The following is a 6,252-nucleotide window of genomic DNA, read 5'->3' on the forward strand; positions in this document are numbered from 1 at the left end:
CACTACAACTGCGGTGTTAATGGCTTTGGAGTCCATCAATAGCCGAGTGGCATAGTGAATCCACCTTGGGTGCTATATTGGCCTGGTTTTCCGAGATGGAAATGAGAGGATCAGCTAAAGCACTCAGCTAAATACCACATCTCGACATCCATATTCGTGTCTACGGTCCCTTAAATGGGCTGTCCAGTTATATCAAACTCCCTGATGATATTAAGAATAAGCATGTATGTATTAACAATCAAAATGCAAAGTATAACACTTCTTTTGGATGGTCAGTCCTGGCTTGTGAAAGAAAAATTAAACAAAATCCAGAGGGCACATCTCGATATGGAATAGATGTTAACATTCATGGATGTTATAACTTTGACAGTATTGAGTTCCCTGTAAAGATTCAGGACATACCAAAATTTGAGACACAAAATCCCAGAATATCAGTTCATGTTTATGGCCTGAAGAAGAATCAGAAAAGCAAGCCAAATGAGCAGGACAGGCATACTTTAGATGCATCATTCCATTTTTCGAAATATGCAGGTGAGCGTGATATTCATGTAAACATGTTGCTCTTCCCTGAAGGTGATAACCAGTATTACATATGGATCAAAGACATGGCCCGCCTCCTTTAAAGCCAATTGTCGAAACACGAACATAAAAAACACATTTGCTTTAGGATTCTAAACACCTTTTCAGAAAAAAAGTATTTAAAAACGCATCTAGAGGACTGTGAATCCAAGGAACCGGTACGTGTTGTTGTGCCTGCAGAAGAAAACGCGCTCATTAAATTCAAGAATGGTCACCACCAGGAACGATATCTGTTTGTTGTATACACAGACTTAGAATGTCTCCTTGCCCCTATCACCTGCTGTGAAGAGAACCCCTTAACTTCACATACCACCTTCACGTAAAAGCATGTACCGCATGCAGTGGCATACCAACTTGCATGTTCGTATGATCAAGTCTTACGTCGGGGATATTCCTGTGGTTTGGTTGCTCACTGAACTTGAAAAACTCTCGTGGGGTGATGATGGGCTTTACAGCACCAACTTCCCCATGACCGAGTCAACGGAAGATAAAAAGTAATACAATGATGCGGTTAACCGACATATTTGTGGGCTGCCGTTAGATAGAAAAGCTGGAACTCCCCATAGAGGTCATCGTTATCTAACGGGAAAGTTCCGCAGTGCAGCTCATAGAGCATGCAATTTGAGGTATCAGTTACCATGGCACATACCCGTTTTCTTCCATAATTTACGTGGGTAAGACGCTCACTTTCTAGTTGAACAATTTGTTAACTTCGATTGGGAGAAAAGTCAGGTCAGTGTCCTGCCTGAGAGTGTTGAGAAGTATATTTCATTCTCCAAACGAATGACGCCAAAAATTACGCTCCGCTTCCTTGACACGCAACGTTTTATGAAGGCTACACTCTACCTCAGGAGGATATGCATATCACCCGATCTGCATACCCCAATGAGGAAAAGTTTCAGTTTGTGGCTAGGAAAGGATTTTTCCCTTATGAGCATCTGGATAGTAAGGCGAAACTCGATGGAAGCAGGCTACCCAACATCTCTCCATTTACCAGTACTCTCACAAGCGATGCCATGACTAGTACAGATTATGAGCATGCCGTGAATGTCTGGCAAGAATTCAAAATTCTAAATTTTGGTGAATACGCAAGACTATACGTGGACACCGACGTGCGGTTGCTTGTGGATGTTTCTGAAAATTTATGGAGTGTATGCATGGCCACATCCTCTGGACACCATCTTTTATTACATGGCACCTGGGTTGTCCTTGGATGCAATACTCAAGAAAACGAGGTGCAGCAACGAACTTTTGACTGATACTGATATGCTTCTTTTCTTTGAGGGCGGGATCTGTGGAAGGCTTTTCCAATGTGTCCATAGACACGCCAAGGCAAATAGTCCACGTATGTGTGCAGGGTTCAACGAATCCCTCGATTCAACTTATATTCTATATTTAGATTTGAATACCTTATACGGGCACACCATAATGCAGCCATTGCTGGGTGGTGGGTTTCAGTGGGTGCCCGAAAACGAATTAGAGGGATTAGGTGAAAAAATATTGAGTCTGGCAGTTGATTCTGATGTAGGGTATGTGGTGGAGGCAGATCTCATATATGCTGTTAATTTTCTTGAAATGACAAGGTATTTGACATTATGTCCAGAACAACAAGTCCCGCAAGGAATCATTATCCCTAAACTGATGATCTCTGTTGGACTCAAGCAGAGGTTTGTGTAATTCATTATCATAATCTCCATCAGTGTCTCAGGTTAGGAATGGAGCTATCTCCTCCAATCATTCCACCTGGTTGAAGGAGTATATTGAATAAAATACCGAAAAGAGGGCGGGCGCGACTAGTGATTTCGAAAAAGATTTTTAAAAATAGATGAATAATTTCATTTTCAGTAAAACCAGACAGAATGTAAGATATGAATGCGATATTTTGATTAGGACCAAATGGGACGGGCAGTGTGGAGTCAGAAAGTGCATCGCTAGCCCAAATTTTAAGCAGGTCATTATTTTCAATGAGAAATTTGTTGCTGTGGAGATGTCGAAGGTTTCAGTAGAATTTACAAAACCAATTTATTTTGGTATGTGTGTACTGGACATCTCCAAACTCCACATGGACTACTTCCACTATGGGTTTGCTAAAACTCATTTCGTGGAACCAAAGTTACTTTATATGGATACAGATAGCTTCATGTATTGGGTGAAGAACTGTAATCCACATGAAGTAATCATGTGTCACGGTAATGTGGCGTTCGCGGTGCTCCGCCGCAACCTCCGCATTTGGCGCAGCATACTAGTATTCGATTGCGAGGTCATGAGGTGTACACTGTGTTGCAGTCTAAAGCCTGATTATCACCTCTTCACGATAAAAGAGCCATTTCTCATTATGGGATTGAAACCCTCCCCTACTCACACTATTCACTTGAAGCGGGAGAGAGGATGGAGGACTCTGATGGTGTGGATGGTGTGAATGAGAGAGAGAGAGAGAGAGAGAGAGAGAGAGAGAGAGAGAGAGAGAGTGACTGGCTGAGTGAGAGCTTGTACCTTATAGTATGGCCCTTTTATCGTAGTTTAAATATTGTATGTGTGATGTATGGCGTGCCTGCATGTGTGAGTGCTTATGTATGTCTGTGTGTATGCATGTGAGTGCGTTTGAGTGTGGACGCCTGTGCAAATATGTATGCCTGTGTACAATATATTCTGCTTTTTTTCTGAATAAGTAGCATAATATCTAGGCACGAATATATAAGCATTATGTTTGGGATGAACATTTTAGAGCCAACCGCCTCATTTTATTATTAAATTATTTCAGCTGCTTGAGGTGGGAAATGTTTGGAGCCGCCCAGTTCAAAGTATAAATTAAGTCTTGTGTTTGGGTGGACTTTCAGTATTAATAGTATTAGCGTGAGAAGAATTATAGCTCTGCAATAGCTGTAATCAGTACTGCAATGTAAAGTAATTTTTTTTCAATCAGTGCTATTATTTTTAAAACCAAGAACTGCAAATAAAAATAATTCAAACAGTAACAGGGACTGTGAATTTAAAATCAGTATTACTTCGTGTATTGTAAAAACAACAAAATTTGTGGATGTAAAGCTGTTTTTATGTCCAAATAAAAAATTATTATTCGTTACCGTACATCTTTATTGTTACTTCACAACATCCAGATGTATATAAAGGCTGTGCAAGATGCACAAGATATTAGTTTAAAGCATGAGGGACGTGACGTTCAAGATGTAGGCAAACGATTACATGGTATTTCGCCTATCGTGCTGCACGGCGGCCCGTATTCGTGTCCGGTTCCAAAGACACATAGCAAACGTGGCTGAAATTGTATCTTCTGTGCTTGAACAAAGCCACAGACATAGGATCTGGGCAAAGCTACTTACTATCTAAGTAGGAGCTGGGTAGAAAGAAAGAAAAACACAGAATGTGAGGTAAAAACTTCATTTATTTTCATTAATTCAATTTAAAAATAATTTTACATTTTCATAAGCAGATACAGCACTATTTTCACACATCTTCTTCTTCTTGAGCTTACGGATAGCAGGACACCCGTAGAATTCCAAACCTTGAATAGATGCAGACTTGAAGATTCGCTGCATCCATGTGATCTTCTCCTCGCCTTTGACATAGATGATGGTCTCACGATGATCGAATATTCGAAGTGACGTCGTCACTTCTTTATAAGGTATACCAGGATCGTCCCAGTAGAGTCCATGAAAGAAACGTGTAAGCCACTTTACACTCCTCCGTGCTGTAACACAGTTCACGCCCTTGAAAGGCCTTGGTGATGCAATTCTTGTTGAGAATGTCTCTATTACAACAGCATCTTCTGTGTATACTATGAGTGCAACATTTTTAAATGTGAATTGTCTACCCTCATCATCATGGAAACCTTGAATGTCGGCAACGGCGTTCACATTGCAAATTGTCATTGTGAAATGCTTTTGGCATGCCACAGCACTTCATCATTTATACAGTACGCTGCATAACACCAGTAAGTGGGCAATAGTTAATCACACAGTCATGTAGAACTAGAGCATAGACTGCAATGTGTTCTTGGAAATTTGATAAGGATTCAAATTCGATTCATACATCTATTGGTACTGATTTAATTATCTCATTCTGCTTAGAACAGTCTATCACGATGGCTGGTGCCTGCTCCTTCGATTTCCGTGGACTGAGTACGCATCCTTCCTCTTCAACACCTTCATAGTAAGAAGCATGGAACCTTGCATACATACGTACGGAATTCGGAATTCAAGAAGACTCTAGCATTAGTTAAATTACTGTTGTCAAATACTGTGGAATCATTTGCTAAATTCCACCTCCCATTGGTCTGGAATGCAAGTGTGATGAATCTTGGTGTTTACAGCTGCACTGATGTTCTAATAACCCATGTTTGTCTGATCGCTGTCGATAGCACTGGTACTCAAAAGCTTACAACGAGCGGAAAGTTAAAGGCAGATATGTACCGGTATTCAGAACTTTTAAAACCTTGAGCTCCTTGAATGTATGAGATCCTATCCGTTGCGCTCCGAACCAGAATAAGCTCCTGTTTAGCATTCATAATAATCCACTGCATGTCCCCAAGTACCCTATATGCATTTTTAGAGGTATGCATGTAGTAAATAGGTGGTACTCTTCTGCTGTTCTGTCGCAAAAAAAAAAAAAAAAAAAAAAAATGGTTCAAACGGCTCTGAGCACTATGGGACTTAACTACTGAGGTCATCAGTCCCCTAGAACTTGGAACTATTTAAACCTAACTAACCTAAGGACATCACACACATCCATGCCCGAGGCAGGATTCGAACCTGCGACCGTAGTGGTCGCGCGGTTCCAGACTGTAGCGCCTAGAACCGCTCGGCCACTCCGGCGGGCTGTTCTGCCGCAGGCTCGTCTATGAACCATTCTGCATTTTCTAAGCCATTCAAATTAGAGGGTGATGATGAGACATATGTTTTAAGCATTGATGCTATGATATCATAACGTGTGTGCTCAATCTCTACCCCATAACGTATTTCCTGGAACAGGAATGCCAAGCCATTACGTGTAAACTTTGACCCCACTGTATGACTACCATCCTTTTTCTTAAAGGATCCATCCAAATATATGAAACTCTTGCATGGAAGAGTTAAAGCGTCTTGGTGCTGGATGACAGGACACCCGTAGGTGTGTTCTTGTTAAATACCGCTGAAGCATAAGGTTTATACGAGAAGTATTCCTGGAGTATGATTCGCTCATCATATTCCACTGGGTGAGATATATTGAGCGACGGCGTCATTGCGAGGTTTCAAGCCTCCTGATTTAATAAACTCGTAGTTCGCACGTTCTGCTGCGAAGTGCGGTGCTGTGCGCTGTGTGCCTGGTTTTATATCTTACGCCCATATTGTCTTAGATGTAGTAGCACAATGATTTCCTCACCGTGAAAGTCAACAAGTTGATAATTCTGATCCACAATACGCAGCTCCAGGTAGTCCAGCGTCTGAACTGCCACTGGAAGGCATTTAGCGTTGGCAGGAGTCTCAACATCTTATACCCTGTTCCAACTGATGGGAAGAATCCGTAAATTGAATAAACCAATCTATCGTTGAGATACGAGTTCGTTGTGACGTTATACTCAACACGGATTGTACTGACAGGGACAATATCCACTGTCTGATCAGATTTGTAAAATTTATTGGGATCCGTCTTCAAAACATGTCCCTTTGTGAAATCCAG

This window comes from Schistocerca serialis, chromosome 3, assembly GCF_023864345.2.
Source record: "Schistocerca serialis cubense isolate TAMUIC-IGC-003099 chromosome 3, iqSchSeri2.2, whole genome shotgun sequence".
In the NCBI taxonomy this organism is placed as follows: domain Eukaryota; kingdom Metazoa; phylum Arthropoda; class Insecta; order Orthoptera; family Acrididae; genus Schistocerca; species Schistocerca serialis.